The 19,021-nt window shown below is 41.0% G+C and overlaps 2 long non-coding RNA genes across 3 annotated transcripts in view; one reads left to right on the top strand and one right to left on the bottom strand.

Annotated features, from left to right (window-relative positions):
- Positions 1-18,717, bottom strand: part of LOC148005618 (uncharacterized) — a 31,476-nt gene extending 12,759 nt beyond the window's left edge. The window contains exons 1-4 of one of the 2 annotated variants that reach the window (XR_015620608.1): positions 15,575-18,717; positions 15,173-15,286; positions 14,789-15,034; positions 13,101-14,250 (exon numbers count right to left, since the gene is read on the bottom strand). This is a non-coding gene — a long non-coding RNA (uncharacterized LOC148005618). Of the gene's footprint in view, positions 1-13,100; positions 14,251-14,788; positions 15,035-15,172; positions 15,287-15,574 lie in introns of those variants that run through there. The other variant, XR_015620609.1, reaches the window with a different exon arrangement.
- Positions 1-19,021, top strand: part of LOC120102808 (uncharacterized) — a 40,158-nt gene that overhangs the window by 10,099 nt on the left and 11,038 nt on the right. The window lies entirely within an intron of this gene.

The following is a 19,021-nucleotide window of genomic DNA, read 5'->3' as shown; positions in this document are numbered from 1 at the left end:
CTTTTACTTGCTTGGTTAAAGTCACACCGAGGTACTTTATATTATTTGGGTCTATTATGAAGGGTGTCGTTTCCCTAATTTCTTTCTCGGCTTGTTTCTCTTTTGTGTAGAGGAAGGCTACTGATTTATTTGAGTTAATTTTATACCCAGCCACTTTGCTGAAGTTGTTTATCAGCTTTAGTAGTTCTCTGGTGGAACTTTTGGGATCACTTAAGTATACTATCATATCATCTGCAAATAGTGATATTTTGACTTCTTCTTTTCCGATCTGTATCCCCTTGATCTCCTTTTGTTGTCTGATTGCTCTGGCTAGAACTTCAAGAACTATATTGAATAAGTAGGGAGAGAGTGGGCAGCCTTGTCTAGTCCTTGATTTTAGTGGGATTGCTTCAAGTTTCTCTCCATTTAGTTTAATGTTAGCAACTGGTTTGCTGTATATGGCTTTTACTATGTTTAAGTATGGGCCTTGAATTCCTATTCTTTCCAGGACTTTTATCATGAAGGGGTGTTGAATTTTGTCAAATGCTTTCTCAGCATCTAAGGAAATGATCATGTGGTTTTGTTCTTTCAGTTTGTTTATATAATGGATCACGTTGATGGTTTTCTGTATATTAAACCATCCCTGCATGCCTGGGATGAAGCCTACTTGATCATGGTGGATGATTGTTTTGATGTGCTCTTGGATTCAGTTTGCCAAAATTTTATTGAGTATTTTTGCGTCGATATTCATAAGGGAAATTGGTCCAAAGTTCTCTTTCTTTGTTGGGTCTTTGTGTGGTTTAGGTATAAGAGTAATTGTGGCTTCATAGAAGGAATTCGGTAGTGCTCCATCTGTTTCAATTTTGTGGAATAGTTTGGATAATATTGGTATGAGGTCTTCTATGAAGGTCTGATAGAATTCTGCACTAAACCCGTCTGGACCTGGGCTCTTTTTGGTTGGGAGACCTTTAATGACTGCTTCTATTTCCTTAGGAGTTATGGGGTTGTTTAACTGGTTTATCTGTTCCTGATTTAACTTCGGTACCTGGTATCTGTCTAGGAAATTGTCCATTTCCTGAAGATTTTCAAATTTTGTTGAATATAGGTTTTTATAGTAAGATCTGATGATTTTTTGAATTTCCTCTGAATCTGTAGTTATGTCTCCCTTTTCATTTCTGAGTTTGTTAATTTGGACACACTCTCTGTGTCCTCTCGTTGGTCTGGCTAAGAGTTTATCTATCTTGTTGATTTTCTCAAAGAACCAACTTTTGGTTCTGTTGATTCTATGGTCCTTTTTGTTTCTACTTGGTTGATTTCACCTCTGAGTTTGATTATTTCCTGCCTTCTACTCCTCCTGGGTGTATTTGCTTCTTTTTGTTCTAGAGCTTTTAGGTGTGCTGTCAAGCTGCTGACATATGCTCTTTCCTGTTTCTTTCTGCAGGCACTCAGCGCTATGAATTTTCCTCTTAGCACAGCTTTCATTGTGTCCCATAAGTTTGGGTATGTTGTACCTTCATTTTCATTAAATTCTAAAAAGTCTTTAATTTCTTTCTTTATTTCTTCCTTGACCAGGTTATCATTGAGTAGAGCATTGTTCAATTTCCACGTATATGTGGGCATTCTTCCCTTATTGTTATTGAAGACCAGTTTTAGGCTGTGGTGGTCCGATAGCACGCATGGGATTATTTCTATCTTTCTGTACCTGTTGAGGCCCGTTTTTTGACCAATTATATGGTCAGTTTTGGAGAAAGTACCATGAGGAGCTGAGAAGAAGGTATATCCTTCTGCTTTAGGATAGAATGTTCTATAAATATCCGTTAAGTCCATTTGGCTCATGACTTCTCTTAGTCTGTCTATGTCTCTGTTTAATTTCTGTTTCCATGATCTGTCCATTGATGAGAGTGGGGTGTTGAAATCTCCCACTATTATTGTATGAGGTGCAATGTGTGTTTTGAGCTTTAGTAAGGTTTCTTTTACGTATGTAGGTGCCCTTGTATTTGGGGCATAGATATTTAGGATTGAGAGTTCATCTTGGTGGATTTTTCCTTTGATGAATATGAAGTGTCCTTCCTTATCTTTTTTGATGACTTTTAGTTGAAAATTGATTTTATCTGATATTAGAATGGCAACTCCAGCTTGCTTCTTCCGACCATTTGCTTGGAAAGTTGTTTTCCAGCCTTTCACTCTGAGGTAGTGTCTGTCTTTGTCTCTGAGGTGTGTTTCCTGTAGGCAGCAGAATGCAGGGTCCTCGTTGTGTATCCAGTTTGTTAATCTATGTCTCTTTATTGGGGAGTTGAGGCCATTGATGTTGAGAGATATTAAGGAATAGTGATTATTGCTTCCTGTCGTATTCATATTTGGATGTGAGGTTATGTTTGTGTGCTTTTCTTCTCTTTGTTTTGTTGCCAAGACGATTAGTTTCTTGCTTCTTCTAGGGTATAGCTTGCCTCCTTATGTTGGGTTTTACCATTTATTATCCTTTGTAGTGCTGGATTTGTAGAAAGATATTGTGTAAATTTGTTTTTGTCATGGAATATCTTGGTTTCTCCATCTATGTTAATTGAGAGTTTTGCAGGATACAGTAACCTGGGCTGGCATTTGTGTTCTCTTAGGGTCTGTATGACATCTGTCCAGGATATTCTGGCCTTCATAGTTTCTGGCGAAAAGTCTGGTGTGATTCTGATAGGTCTGCCTTTATATGTTACTTGACCTTTTTCCCTTACTGCTTTTAATATTCTTTCTTTATTTTGTGCGTTTGGTGTTTTGACTATTATGTGACGGGTGGTGTTTCTTTTCTGGTCCAATCTATTTGGAGTTCTGTAGGCTTCTTGTATGCCTGTGGATATCTCTTTTTTTAGGTTAGGGAAGTTTTCTTCTATGATTTTGTTGAAGATATTTACTGGTCCTTTGAGCTGGGAGTCTTCACTCTCTTCTATACCTATTATCCTTAGGTTTGATCTTCTCATTGAGTCCTGGATTTCCTGTATGTTTTGGACCAGTAGCTTTTTCCGCTTTACATTATCTTTGACAGTTGAGTCAATGATTTCTATGGAATCTTCTGCTCCTGAGATTCTCTCTTCCATCTCCTGTATTCTGTTGGTGAAGCTTGTATCTGCAGCTCCTTGTCTCTTCTTTTGGTTTCCTATATCCAGGGTTGTTTCCATGTGTTCTTTCTTGATTGCTTCTATTTCCATTTTTAATTCCTTCAACTGTTTGATTGTGTTTTCCTGGAATTCTTTCAGGGATTTTTGTGACTCCTCTCTATGGGCTTCTACTTGTTTAATTATGTTTTCCTGGAATTCTTTCAGGCATTTTTGTGATTCCTCTCTGTAGGCTTCTACTTGTTCTCTAAGGGAGTTCTTCACGTCTTTCTTGAAGTCCTCCAGCATCATGATCAAATATGATTTTGAAACTAGATCTTGCTTTTCTGGTGTGTTTGGATATTCCATGTTTGTTTTGGTGGGAGAATTGGGCTCCGATGGTGCCATGTAGTCTTGGTTTCTGTTGCTTGGGTTCCTGCGCTTGCCTCTTGCCATCAGATTATCTCTAGTGTTACTTTGTTCTGCTATTTCTGACAGTGGCTAGACTGCCTTATAAGCCTGTGTGTCAGGAGTGCTGTAGACCTGTTTTCCTGTTTTCTTTCAGCCTGTTATGGGGACAGAGTGTTCTGCTTTCGGGCGTGTAGTTTTCCCTCTCTACAGGTCTTCAGCAGTTCCTGTGGGCCCGTGTCTTGAGTTCACCAGACAGGTCACTTGCAGCAGAAAAGTTGGTCTTACCTGTGGTCCCGAGGCTCAAGTTTGCTCTCGTGGTGCTGCCCAAGAGCTCTCCACGGCAGCAGCAACCAGGAAGATCTGTGCTGCCGTTTCCGGGAGCTTTAGTGCACCAGGGTTCCAGATGGCGTTTGCTGTTTTCCTCTGGCGTCCGAGATGTGTATGCAGAGTGCAGTCTCTTCTGGTTTCCCAGGCGTGTCTGCCTCTCTGAGGGTTTAGCTCTCCCTCCCACGGGATTTGGGTGCAGAGAACTGTTTATCCAGTCTGTTTCCTTCAGGTTCCGGCGGTGTCTCAGAGGCAGCGGTCCTGCCGCTCCTGGGCCCTCCCCCACGGGGACCCAGAGGCCTTATACAGTTTCCTCTTGGGCCAGGGATGTGGGCAGGGGTGGGCAGTGTTGGTGGTCTCTTCCGCTCTGCAGCCTCAGGAGTGCCCACCTGACCAGGCGGTCGGGTCTCTCTCCCACGGTGTCTGGGTTTCTTAACATTTTTAATGGTATGACTTGGATGGATTGTGTCTTTCTGTCACATCACTGGATCCTACATAAACCCTTCTAGTTTAAAACCATGTTCTACAGTTCTGAGAAATGTCCTCATCCTTATTTTTCAGATATTTCCATCTCTATTTTCAGGTGTTCCCCCTACCCCTGGTGTGATGTTCCTATCCCTTCAATGTTACTATTTGTTTTTATCCTAAGGCTTTCTATCTTTTCTAGTTTTCACATCTTTTTTCCTTGTTCTAAATTTTGAAAAAAATGCAACTTTATTTCCCAAAAATCTTATTCGTTTTGGTTAACTTTGCTTTCAAGTGATTTTTGAATGGAGCTATTTTTATACTATACTTCTTTTATGAATTTTTATACTTTTTTATACATTTTTATACTTCTTTTATGAATGTCTTTCAGTCTGAAGGTACTAATTAAAATGTTCCTCTGCACTGTCAGTTTCACTTACAGCTTGTTTTATGTTTGTGCATCTGTTACTCTTTGGTTTTGCAATGCTAAAATTTTTATGGGGATTTCTGTCAACCGGTAGGTGTTCCTGTAGAGGAGTGGGGCATTCTATCAGAGAAGACACGACTGTATGTGAAGGAACACCCATTTTTGGTACAGGATTATTTTCTATATTCAATCTGGCATTCACATACTTGCAAGTCAGTATTCTGGCCATTGGTAAATTAAGGAGAATGGAATTCTATTCTTCTTTCACAGTCTTTACTCACACCTTGTATGGGTGTTTAAAGTGGCGTCGGTCCGTCCGCACAGCAGTGGTAAGGCTATGTGGAGATACGTTCCACACAGAGGCTTTCAAGAATCCTGCAGATCAGAATCGTCTGCAGGGCGAGCGCCTCCGTGTTCGGATCTCCAGGCCTAGGTGGAGTGAGTTGTTCTTTTGTGGACCACAGGAATATGTCTTGTGTAAGGTAAGCAGTTCCTCTATCACGTGCTCCCCTACGAAGCATGGACTGAACCCTAAAACACTGCCACTTCTTCTTTTAATTTGAATGAACTTAGTTTACTGGTTACAGTGATGGGAAACTAATGCCAGACCCATAACTTCTACTGCTGCTTTTTATAAGTGCAAACCTTTATTTACTCACAGTTTCTTTTTGGTGGTGGTTGGGATTGAACCCAGAATCTCAAGCACTCCTGAGACTTCACTGTTTTTGAGCGGATCTCAGACAGGAGTAATGATAAACACGTGACCAATCTGTTGTAAATAATCATTAGCAAAGAGTTGAAATTTCCAAGGAAAATGCCCAATATATTTATCTTTCTTCCCCAGACACCAGATACACCTTGCTGCAGTTGCCTGGTCCCAGTTAAGTCTTTCTAAATCTCCCAGGGCTTTGCCTGCGTAGCCACTGCCAGACTGTCTACACGAACTCACCCATTACTTTAAGTGCAGTCCCATAATGCACTATCCCCTCAATCTCTGATCCAGAACTCTTTCATTGGCTTCTCAATACCTCAATACCATGTGTGTGTGTGTGTGTGTGTGTGTGTGTGTGTGTGTGTGTGTGTGTGTACGCGCGCGCACTCATGATCCATTTTCCCATAGGTCATGTACTTTCCCACTGCTGTGGATGAAGATCTTTTTCATTAGATTCCACAGAGCCAGTGTGTGCTATAGATTGCTGTCTGTAAGCAGGTGAAGGCAGGTGAAAGACCAGGCTAGAGCCTGTGATTGGACAGTAGAAAGGAGGGCAGGCTGAGGGTTTTTGAGAGGCAGGAGAGATAGGAAGGAGAGAGGAAGGAAGGAAGGCAGGAAGGAAGGAAAGAAGGAAGAAAGGAAGGAAGGAAGGAAGAAAGAGAAAGTGATCCAGATTTTGCATGGCTTTAAATAGCCACAGGTAGCTATGAATATCTTATAAGCAATGGATAATTACAGGACAATTTGTCTTATCTAGGTGGGCAGTTTATATCAACATCAACTGGCTCTGAGTTTATTGTTTGAACATTTTGTGGGGTGAGAATTTTTTCTTTTTTCTTTTATTGGATATTTTTATTTATTTACATTTCAAATGTTACCCCCTTTCCTGGTTTCCTGTCCATAAACTCCCCACCCCATCCCTCTCCCCCTTCTTCTATAAGGCTGTTCCCCAACCCATCCACCCACCCCTTCCTGCCTCCTTACCCTGATATTCCCCTGCACTGGGGGGGTCGAGCCTTGGCAGGACCAAGGGCTTCTCCTACCATTGATGCCCAACAAGGTCATCCTCTGCTACATATGCAGCTGGAGCCATGTGTCTGTCCATGTGTCCTCTTTGGAGTACACCTGAATAGTATTCCATTGTGTAGATGTACCACATTTTCTGTATCCATTCCTCTGTTGAAGGGACATCTGGGTTGTTTCCAGCTTCTGACTATTATAAATAAGGCTGCTATGAACATAGTGGAGCATGTGTCTTTGTTATATGTTGGGGCATCTTTTGGGTATATGCCCAAGAGAGGTATAGCTGGGTCCTCAGGTAGTTCAATGTCCAATTTTCTGAGGAACCTCCAGACTGATTTCTAGAGTGGTTGTACCAGTCTGCAATCCCACCAACAATGGAGGAGTGTTCCTCTTTCTCCACATCCTCGTCAGCATCTGCTGTCACCTGAGTTTTTGATCTTAGCCATTCTCACTGGTGTGAGGTGAAATCTCAGGGTTGTTTTGATTTGCATTTCCCTTATGACTAAAGATGTTGAACATTTCTTTAGGTGCTTCTCAGTCATTCAATACTCTTCAGTTGAGAACCCCATTTTTAATAGGGTTATATGATTCTCTGGATTCTAACTTCTTGGGTTCTTTATATGTACTGGATATTAGCCGTTTATCAGATGTGGGATTGGTAAAGATCTTTTCCCAATCTGTTGATTGCTGTTTTTTCCTAATGACAGTGTCCTTTGGCTTATAGAAGGTAATTTTATGAGGTCCTATTTGTTGATTCTTGATCTTAGAGTATAAACCATTGATGTTCTGTTCTGGAAATTTTCCCCAGTGCTCATGTATTTGAGTCTCTGCCCCACTCTTTCTTCTAATAGTTTGAGTGTATCTGGTTTAATTTGGAGGTCCTTGATCCATTTGGACTTGAGCTTTGTTCAGGGCAATAAGAATGGGTTGATTTGTATTCTTCTACGTGCTGACCTCCAGTTGAACCAGCACCATTTGTTGAAAATGCTCTTTTTTTCCATTGGATAGTTTTAGCTCCTTTGTCAAAGATCAGGTGACCATAGGTGTGTGGGTTGATTTCTGGGTCTTTAATTCTGTTCCACTGATCTATCTGCCTGTCTCTGTACCAATACCATACATGACTTTTATGACTATTGCTCTGTAATACTGCTTGAAGTCAGAGATGGTGATTCCCTAGAAGTTCTTTTATTGTTGAGTATAGTTTTCACTATTCTGGGTTTTTTGTTATTCCAAATGAATTTCCAAATTGCTCTTTCTATCTCTATGAAGAATTGAGTTGGAATTTTGATGGGGATTGCATTGAATCTGTAGATTGCTTTTGGCAAGATGGCCATTTTTACTATATTAATCCTGCCAATCCATGAGCATGGGAGATCTTTCCATCTTCTGAGATCTTCTTTGACTTCTTTCTTCAGAGTTGAAGTTCTTGTCATACAGATCTTTTACTTGCTTGGCTAAAGTCACACCGAGGTATTTTATATTATTTGTGACTATTGTGAAGGGCGTCATTTCCCTAATTTCTGTCTCAGTCTGTTTATCCTTTGAGTAGAGGAAGGCTACTGATTTGTTTGAGTTAATTTTATACCCAGTCACTTTGCTGAAGTTGTTTATTAGCTGTAGGAGTTCTCTGGTGAAACTTTTGGGGTTACTTAAGTATCCTACCATATCGTCTGCAAATAGTGATATTTTTATTTCTTCCTTTCCAATTTGTATCCCTTTGGCCTCCTTTCCTTGTCTGATTGCTCTGGCTAGGACTTCGAGTATTATATTGAATAAGTAGGGAGAGAATGGGCAGCCTTGCCCAGTCCCTGATTTTAGTGGGATTGCTTCAAGTTTCTTTCCATTTAGTTTGATGTTAGCTACTGGTTTGCTGTATTTTGTTTTTTTACTATTTTAGGTATGGGCCTTGAATTCCTGATCTTTCCAAGACTTTTAACATTAAGTGGCATTGAATTTTGTCAAATGCTTCTCAGCATCTAATGAGATGATCATGTGGGTTTTCTCTTTGAGTTTGTTTATATAATGGATGGATATACATTGATGGATTTCCATATATTGTACCATCCCTCTATGCCTGGGATGAAGCCTACTTGATCATGATGGATGATCGTTTTGATGTATTCTTGGATTCAGTTTGCAATAATTTTATTGAGTGTTTTTGCATCAATATTCATAAGGGAAATTGTTCTGAAGTCCTCTTTCTTTGTTGGGTCTTCGTGTGGTTTACGTATAAGGGTAATTAAGTATTACCCTTAATTACGTATAAGGGTGTGGCTTCATAGAAGGAATTGGGTAGTGCTCCTTCTGTTTCTATTTTGTGGAACAGTTTGGACAGGATTAGTGTTAGGTCTTCTATGAAGGTTTGATAGAATTCTGCACTAATCCCGTCTGGTCCTGGGCTACTTCTATTTTTTTTGGGGGGGGGAGTTATGGGCCTGTTCAAATGGTTTATCTGATCCTGATTTATCTTTGGTACTTGGCAAAGTATCTGCCTAGAAAATTGTCCATTTCCTCCAGATTTCTCAGTTTTGTTGAGTGTAGGATTTTGTAGTAGGATCTGATTTTTTGAATTTCTCCAGTTTCTCTTCTTGTATCTTTCTTTTCATTCCTGATTTTGTTAATTTGGATACATTCTCTATGCCCTCTGGTTAGTTTGGCTAAGGTTTTATCTATCTTGTTGATTTTCTCAAAGAACCAGCTCCTGGTTTTGTTGATTCTTTGTATAGTTCTTTTTATTTCTACTTGGTTGATTTTAGCCCTGAGTTTGATTATTTCCTGTGGGCGTATTTGCTTCTTTTTGTTCTACAACTTTTAGGTGTGCTGTCAAGCTGCTAATGTATGCTCTCTCCAGTTTCTTTTTGGAGGCACTCAGAGCTACAAGTTTTCCTCTTAGCACAGCTTTCATTGTGTCCCATAAGTTTGGGTATATTGTGCCTTCATTATTTATTAAATTCTAAAAAGTTTTTAATTTCTTTATTTCTTCCTTGACCAGGTTATCATTGAGTAAAGCATTGTTCAACTTCCATGTGTATATTGACTTTCTGTCTTTTTTGTTGTTACTGAAGACCAGCCTTAATCCATTGTGATCTGATAGGATGCATGGGATTATTTCAATCTTCTTGTACTTGTTGAGGCCTGTGTTGTGACCAATTATATGATCAGTTTTGGAGACGGTACCATGAGGTGCTGAGAAGAAGGTATATCCTTTTTTTTTTTTTTAAAGATTTATTTATTGTATATGAGTACACTGTAGCTGTCTTCAGACACACCAGAAGAGGGCATCGAATCTCATCACAGATGGCTGTGAGCCACCATGTGGTTGCTGGGATTTGAACTCAGGACCTCAGGAAGAGCAGTCGGTGCTCTTAACCACTGAGCCATCTCTCCAGCCCCGGTATATCCTTTTGTTTTAGGATGAAGTGTATTATAAATATCTATTAAATCCATTTGGTTCATAACTTCTGTTAGTTTCTCTATGTGTCTGTTTAGTTTCTTTTTCCATGATCTATCCCTTGATGAGAGTGGGGTGTTGAAGTCTCCCACTATTATTGTGTGAGGTACAATGTGTTCTTTGAGGTTTAGAAAGGTTTCTTTTATGAATGTAGGTGCCCTTGCATTTGGAACATGGATATTCAGTATTGAGAGTTCATCTTGGTGGATTTTTTTCCTTGATGAATATGAAGTGTCCTTCCTTATCTTTTTTGATAACTTTTGGTTGAAAGTCAATATTTTTAATATTAGAATTGCTACTCCAGCTTGTTTCTTGGGACCATTTGCTTGTAAATTTATTTTCCAGCCTTTTACTCTGAGGTAGTGTCTGTCTTGGTCACTGAGGTATGTTTCTTGTATGCAGCAAAATGCTGAGTCCTCTTTTAGTATTCATTCTGTTTGTCTATGTCTTTTTATTGAAGAATTGAGTTCATTGATGTTGAGATATAATAGGGACCAATGATTACTGTTTCCCTTTATTTTTGTTGTTAGAGTCGGAATTATGTTTTTGTGGTTATCTTGTTTTGGATTAGTTGAAATTAGATTACTTCTTGCTTTTTCTAGGGTGTCATTTCCCTCCCTGTGTTTGAGTTTTCCATCTATTATCCTTTGTAGGGCTGGATTTGTGGAAAGATATCGTGTAAATTTGGTTTTGTCATGGACTATCTTGGTTTCTCCATCTATGTTAATTGAGAATTTTGCTGGATACAGTAACCTGGGCTGGCATTTGTGTTCGCTTAGGATCTGTATGACATCTGCCCAGGATCCTCTGGCTTTCATAGTCTCTGGTGAGAAGTCTGGTGTCATTCTGATAGAATTGCCTTTATATATTACTTGACTTTTTCCCCTTGCTGCTTTTAATATTCTTTGTTTTATTCATTTGGTGTTTTGACTATTATGTGACAGAGGAACATCTTTTCTGGTTCAATCTATTGGGAGTCTGTAGGCTACTTTTATGTTTTCTTTAGGTTAGTGAAATTTTCTTCTATAATTTTGTTGAAGATATTCACTGGCCCTTTAAGTTGGGAGTCTTTACTCTCTATACCTCTTATCCCTAAGTGTGGTCTACTCATTGTGTCCTGGAATTTCTGGATGTTTTGGATTAGGAACTTTTTGTGTTTTGTATTTTCTTTGACTGTTGTGTCAGTTTTTTCTATGGTATCTTCCACACTAAGATTCTTCTTTCTCTTGTATTCTGTTGGTGATGTTTGCATCTATGACCACTGATCTCTTTCCTAGGTTTTCTATCTCCAGGATCACTTCCCTTTGTGATTTCTTTATTGTTCATTTCTATTTTTAAGTCCTGGATGGTTTTGCTCAATTCCTTCACTTGTTTGGTTGTGTTTTCCTCTAATTCTTTAAGGGATTCATGTGTTTCCTCTTTAAGGGCTTCTACCTGTTTACCTGTGTTGTCATGTATTTCTTTAAGGAAGTTATTTATGTCCTTCTTAGAGTCCTCTAATGTCTTCATGAGTTGTGATTTTAAATCGAAATCTTTCTTTTCTGGTGTGTTGGGGTATTCAGGGCTTGCTGTGGTGGTGGGACTGGGTTCTGATGATGCCAAGTGGCCTTGGTTTCTGTTGCTTAAGTTCTTGCCTTTATTTCTTGACATCTGCTTATCTCTGGTGTTAGGTGGATCTTGCTGTTCCTGAAGTGGCTGGTTTGACCCTCCAGTAAGCCTGTGTGTCAGTACTCCTGGAGACTGGCTTTCTCCCAGAAGGATGTGGTTAGAGTGCTCTGTCACAGGGTCAGGTCTGGGCACAGGCAGAAACCGGAAGGATCCTGTTTAGGCTGCTCCTGTGTTCCTGTGTCCAGAGGGCTTCAGGAATGTTATGTTATGTTATGTTATGTTATATTATATTATGTTATATTATATTATATCATATCATTCTTGGACCAGGAGTGTGAGCAGAAGATGTAGTCTCACCTGCGCTCTCAGGAATGTCCGCACTTCTGAGAATTCAGTTCTCTACCTACAGAATCTAGGTACAGAGAGCTGTGGGGTGAGAATTTACTGATATAAATCTGATTGACAAATTACAAGCCTCCAGAGTTTTGATTTGACTGGGTTATGGGGATTTTTTGACTGCTAACCACAAAGGGTGGATGGCTGGGAATGTGAGCATTGGTGGTTACTGCATGGTGCTAGCCATGGAGGCGGTGGCACAGGGGCCAGAAGTAGCTAGTGTTAGTGTGGGTTGGTGCATTTTTATAAAAAATATTTCCTGCTACAGTGGGTCAGTTTGTCTGCTTATTTAATAAAGTCTTATGTAGTAGTCACACTAGGCTCACTTGTGAGCTTCTTTCTCAGCCTCTGGAGTACTGACTGGGTGAAGCAGCCATTGTACCTGGATGTGCCTCTTATTTTGATTAAAATATGTTGTTATATATATTTTAAATATAAAATACACGAAACAATTAAAAACTGAAAATGCTAAACAAGTGTATGCTGTAAAGTTTCCAGTGCCACCTTTCTTTTAGCTACCTGTAAGTTTTTCTGAGGTGTAACCAATGCTATTTTTCCTTGATAGTTTTGGTGGGTTTTCAAAGATAGTACTCATATAGAAGCAAATGCATCTGGCATGCATGGGGCCCTGGGTCTCATTCCGTCATGGCATAAAATTGGTGTGTTAGCACAGACATCTTCTAATCTAACCCTCAGGAGGTAGACACAGGAGGATCAGAAGATCAAGGTTATCCTCAGCTACATAGTATGTTCTCAAAGGCAAAACAAAACAAACAGCAAACACACTTAGTAGCCCCCCCCCATACACAAGGTTCTCATTTTCACTCCTAATTTGTCTGTTCATGTAGTATCTTTGCTAGGGTTTCTATTTCTGTAAAGAGACACTGTGACCATGACAAGTGTTATAAAGAAAACCATCTAATTGGGGACTGTCTTACAGTTTCAGAGGTTTATTGGTCTATTATACCATCGTGGCAGGAAGCACGGCAGCATGCAGGTAGACATGGTGCTGGGGAAGGAACTGAAAGTTTGACATCTGGATTGGCAGGCAGAAGGAAGAGAAAAATGCCACATGGGGCTTGGCTTGAGCATCTGAGACCTCAGATTGTGGCCCAGTGACACACTGCCTTCAAGCATGTCACAACAAGACCATGTCTCCTAGCAGTGCACTCCCTGCAGGCCTGTGTGGGCCGTTTTCTTTCTAACCCCCACATGCAGAACTGATTTTCTTTTTTTTAAAAAGGATGTTTATTTATGCCTGTGTGTGTGCCTGCATGTATGCTTGTGCAACTACATGCACGCAGTGCCAGTTACGCCAGACCAGGCCATCCAGTCACTCAGGACTGGAGTTACAGATGGTTGTGAGCCACCACATGGGTGCTAGTAATCAGAGCCTGTCCTCTTGTGCTTTTAACCACGGAGCCATTTCTCTGGTCTCAAGGTAAAACTGATTTTCTTGGTTAGTGCTTCAAATTCTGTACTGTTTTCCCAACTAAAAGAAAACACCCCAACACTATAAAAACCCGAATCCAGTAGAAAGACTGGTAACAATGAATCCTCAGTGGATTCCAACATTGCCTAGAAGCTGGTAGAAAGTTTCATTCTGGTTCGTCCCTCTGACCAGCATGCAGACTTGTGAGAGAGGGGCGTGGGTAACTGAGAGGATTCAGAATCATTGCACATGCATCTCTCCTCATTGCTTTCAGGATTCTAGCTTTCCACTATCAGCCCTGTCACAGACTTTTCCTGAAGTGACAACCTAGACATAGACATGCTCAAAGTCCCCCAGAAGAGTAGAGTTGCCGAGCCAGGCCTGGTGACACACGCTTGTAGTTCCAGTACTCAGAGGTTGAGTGAGGCCTGAGGATCAGCGTCTGGCCAGCCTCAGCCTGAACTCGGACAGTTCAAGATCAGCTGGCGTTACATAAATGACCCTGTCTTAAGAAAGGCTCAGGTTGCCTAGTCACTGAGCTATAGCATATGACTGACCTATGAAGTATTGTTCACACATTGAGAAAGGAAACCTACGAGGTAAGCATTGTTTCTGGGAGGGTGCCTTCCTCACTCCAGCCATAAGTCTGGGTGTGATGCTAAAATGGCACCTGTTTTCTTGGCCTCATGTGCTGACCTGAAGAATGGGAAGTAAGCCTGTATAAACCACTGAATAGTTTCCATAAGACCTTTTCATACTGAAGCTAGAAAAGCCAGCCATTCCTGCTGGCAGGGTGGCCATAGCCAACACCCCAGTCTTGTGCATAAGCCCACTGGAGTCTTTGATGAGTAAAATAGCAGGGAAGTGGAGACAGACGCTGGTCTTCAGTCTGGCCGCCTCTCATCCTCAGTGGTCAGCTACCCACACTGACCAACCTTTTGCCTGAACAATTTAACAAGAACATTCAGTCAGTAATAAGCTACACTCCATCCACTTAATTCCGTTTCTAAATGCTTATGCTGCCTCATGCCAGGGGTTCTCCCGTACACTGGACTTGGGTCTGTAGTGAAATTCATTTTTCCTCTCTTCCACACAGTATGCAGCAGGATTCGTTCTGTGCCGTCACCTACTGCGTATCAACAGCATCTTGGGGTCAAACCAGAGATGGCAGTTTCCTTACACTTCTTTCTACCTGACTCCCACTTTCAGAGATCAAACAGGTGTTTGGGTACTATTTCTTCTATTTCTTTCTTTTTCTTTTCTTCTCTTCTCTCTTCTTCTCTCTCCACTGTTTCTTTTAATGTGTACCTAGGGTTGTCTGACCATATGGCAGCTAGAGGTTGGTTTTGGGCAAAACCCCCCACCCCCAACACACACACACACACACACACACACACACACACACACACACACACACACACACACACACAATCTGTTCTCTGTCCTATATCTCAGACATGGAGCCCAAAACTGTACCGACCTGCTAGCCAGTGGACTTTAAGGGGCTTTCTGCCTTTCTGTCTCCTTCAGTGCTGGGAGCTGCACACCACCATGCCTTCCTTTTTAACGTAGCTGCTGGGGATCCAAATTCCAGGTTTCATGCTTTGCCGTTGAGCCATGCCACAACCTCCCTGATGTAATTCCTCCTTTTATCCTTTTAAGTAGCGCTCATGTTTGCAGTTCTCTATTTAGAAATCCCTTTCTGCTTGTGTCTTTCCATGCTGCACTGCAAAATCCAATTGCAAAACGTCACTATGCCCAGTGCTCCTGTTTATAAGATTCTGGGCTGATGGCTGTTCAGAACAGTTATTACAAGGGCTGGTCAATAACGTAAGAGAACATGGCAAAAACTCAGGGTAATTACCTGCTTAGGTGTTCCTTTCAGTTCCGTGTGAGACACAGAGAGCTGCTCAGTTACACACAAGCCTCGTTTGTAATAGAGAGAAGGCAGAGGTGCTGTCAGCGACTGTATGAAATCCTGAGGAAACAGAAAATGAGGATTTTAGAGCTACTGGGTATATTGAATGGGGGAATAAGGTTCTTGAAACAGAGGGATGGCATTTCTGTAACGGCAGGAGACGAACATTTGCTACTGAGGCAAAGTAATACTAGATAATTCTCCAAACCATGCTAGGCCCTGGGACCTGACCTGCATGCAGTTCTGAGTAATGAGGGAAACTGAAAATGTCATGTTCTGAGCAGCTCAGAGCATGAGTCATCCTGCACTCCATTGATGTGGACTGTGTATGTCACGACTGTTACTCACTCAGGAGCCCTGGCGATCGTCAGCGCTACAGGAATGTGGCCAGCACTTGGATGCAGGTAACCTTTGGTTTTACTTAATCCTGTTCAAAGCACAAATGGAGTTATGTCGGCAACTCAGATATGCCCAAGAGGAGCTGGACAGGGTGTCTCTTATGAGAAAACACAGTAAGATACTTGGAGGAAGGGGACAGCGCACTTATTTTTTTCCTTCTTTTGAATAGGGCCTCATTATGTAGCCCTGGCTGGCCTGAACTCCTTGGCGGCCTCTAACACAGAGATTGGTGTACCATTACCCACAAGTGCTGGGATCAGAGGCACGTGTCATCGCAGCTGGCTGTGCACATAGCCCTTTTATCCTACGTGGGATTAGTGTATTGCTAGTCATTGCTAATGTCTTACTGTGTCTTTTATGAATCAAACTATTATAGGTGTGTGTGTGTGTGTGTGTGTGTGTGTGTGTGTGTATGTGTGTGTGTGTGTAGGATTTAATATCATCTGTGGTATCAGGTATCCACTGGAGGTACTGTATTCCCTAGAGCTAAAGATTACTCCATTGGGCAAAGCATGGGTGAAATTAATATGCACATAATTATCTATCTATCTATCTATCTATCTATCTATCTATCTATCTATCTATCTATCTATCTATCTATCTGACAACCCATCCCCATTTATTTTTGAGATGAAGAATTCACTATATGCCCCAGGCTGGCCTAGAAGTAGAAATCCTCTTGCTTCATACTCCTGAGTGGCACTGGGGTTATAGCTAGGACCCCTTGTCTGTGACTCTAGTACACTGGTTCCTGCGTGATGTTAATGCTCTCATGAAACTCCGATTAGCTCTGTGACTCAATCACAAGCACGAGATTCCGATGGTAGAAATAGTTCGCACACAGGATGCTTTTCTCTGTTTAGGAGCACAGGCAGTTTATTCCGAGGGGAATAATTTTTCTCATCTAAACAAATAACTGCATTTCCTTCTGGCTACCACTTTCTTTGTAAGACTGGGTGCGGGCTTCTGTCAGCCGACTACTATAGGCCAACTGGCTGGGATAGTCTTCTTCACTCCCAACAAGCACAATGGTGCGCACATCACCTTGTTAACAAGGCCGAGAGCTCGCGCTGCCCAGATGCTGCTGCGTTCACCATTGTGGTGTGCGTTTGGCACAGTCCCCAGTGAAAAGCATTTAATATATGTCATAGCTTTTGTTATAGCTCTGTTGCTAGGCTTTTAAAATGACTAAGATTTAGTAGCTCCCCATCCTTCCCCTTCTTCGAAAAGACCTACTTGCAAAGTGCGGTATCTGAAGTGGGCTGTGGCAATGCCACGATTGCATGGCTTTTTATTTTATTAAAACTCTTTTTTTTTTCAAGACAGGGTCTCTCTGTATAACCCTGGCTGTCCTGAAATGTACTGTGTAGACCAGGCTGGCCCCAAACTCAGAGATGCCTGCCTCATCCTCCTGAGTGCTCGATGAAGGTGTGTGCCACCACCGCCAGGCTTTTCATGTATTTCTCTGAGATTTTCTCAGCTCAGAATGCCCTTTTAAATCTTCGGCCCCACAAGAGGTAGCAGGCATTGTACTAGTTCAGGAGGGAAGGATGATGGCTAGGGCCAAGACTGGCTGAGGGTGATGAACTCTGGATGTAGAATAGGGAACACTTGGACGGTAGATGAAGGCCAACCAAGAGGGATTATTTTTAATTTTCTGATTCGACCAACTGAATGGTGTTTGTATTCAACCCTCTGGGAAAGAAGAGAAGCTAAGAGGTAAGTTAATTTATTCACATACCAATGAAATTAAAGACTCCAAATTTGATTATGTGTTCCATTTTTTAAAAAATTTTTTTGGTGGTAGCATCATGGAAGACACAGTTATTACTGATCACTTTAGGGACATGACTTGGCCTTAACGAAGCTTCCAGACTTAGTGTTTTTGTGATCAGCGTCACCATTCATGCCCAGAACTTTTTACACGGTTCCTTACTGGAACTTAAGTCTCCATTCCTTTTCCTCCAAATCACTGCATTCACAGTTCTTTTCGTCTATGAATTTCCCTATTGTAGGTGCTTCATATAAGTGCAACCATGGTGTTCATCTTTGCTGTCTTGACTCATATAGCATTATGGAATTCATGCACCATCTGTCAGGTTTCCCTGTTTTTAGTTTTAGTCAGCCCCACAGATACCTGCTTAAGTCAGGTTTTCGGAATGATTCTCAGAAGTAGAATCACACTGTAATTGTTTTATTTTTCAGTTTATCAACTCACTGTAAAGGTTTATTTCTTGGTACCTCAGCAGCTGCCCTCTTCTTATTTTCAGAAAACAGCAGCTATCCAAATTGGCAGGAAGCCGGACCCTGTGGTTCTGATCTGTGCTTGGCTTTGTGTTGCTTTTCACTTAGGCATCCTCTTCGGAGAAACGTTCATTGTCCATTTGTGAATTGACTGGGTCATTGGCTTTTAATTGTTGAGTTTCTATAGTTATTTTGTAGTATGGAACAAGTCTGGGTATATGCCATGTTTCCATGGAACAAGAAAAAATGTGTTAAGCTTGCATAAAAATGTATTACTGAAAAGCCCATTCCAGCGGGGGTGTTGACTCATGACAGCCATATTCCTGGAGCTCCCGTTATCACTTGTAGGCAGCTCAATAAGGTGAGAAAGTCCCTTCTCTCCAGCAATCAATATTGCTGGGATAACCTTGGAGAAGGACCTGGTGAATTATTTAAGTTTCAGGAACTTTTTGAGACTTGTGAGTTATTTATTTCCTGAGCCCCATAAGTTTCATTTACTTCCCGAGTCTTAGGAGCCTCCCTCCAGGACTGAATGTTTTGATTTGGAGGAAATTACTATGCAGTACCAGGAATCTAACCATTATTTAAGAATGTTATTTATATATTTAAAAGACCTAGCTTGCCATCTTCAAATTAAAAGCCAACACTTCCTAGTATATATTCATATATAAACGGATGACTATTTCTATACCAAAATCTAAAATTGCAGAGCATGTCGTTGTGGGCTGGAGAGATGACTCAGCAGTTCAGAGCAATGACTGACTGTTCTTCTGGAGGACCTGGTTTGATTCTGGGCCCACACATGGTGACTAACATCTGTCACTCCAGTTCCAGGGGATCCAGCGCCCCCTTCTGGCCTCCATGCACACTGTATGCATGTAGTGCACAAATACTCATATAGGCAAAATATTCATACACATCAAATAAAAACACATTTTAAAGAATTACTTATTATTAATCACATAATATTTCAAGTTAGTCTATTTAATATTTTTTAATGATCAACTTATGCATTGTTTATGGGATACCATTATAAGAAAATAAAACAGTATAGAGTTGTAGAATCAATAAATGATATAATTGATAGAAAAGTGAAATAAACTTGGTATGTACAAGGTATAGACAAGGGTTGAAGAAAAGAAATGAGTATGC

This window comes from Rattus norvegicus, chromosome 5 (assembly GCF_021556685.1).
Source record: "Rattus norvegicus strain SHRSP/BbbUtx chromosome 5, alternate assembly SHRSP_T2T, whole genome shotgun sequence".
Classification (NCBI taxonomy): Eukaryota; Metazoa; Chordata; class Mammalia; order Rodentia; family Muridae; genus Rattus; species Rattus norvegicus.
Note: the sequence above shows the minus strand (reverse complement) of the source record. Positions and strands in the feature narration are given on the sequence as shown.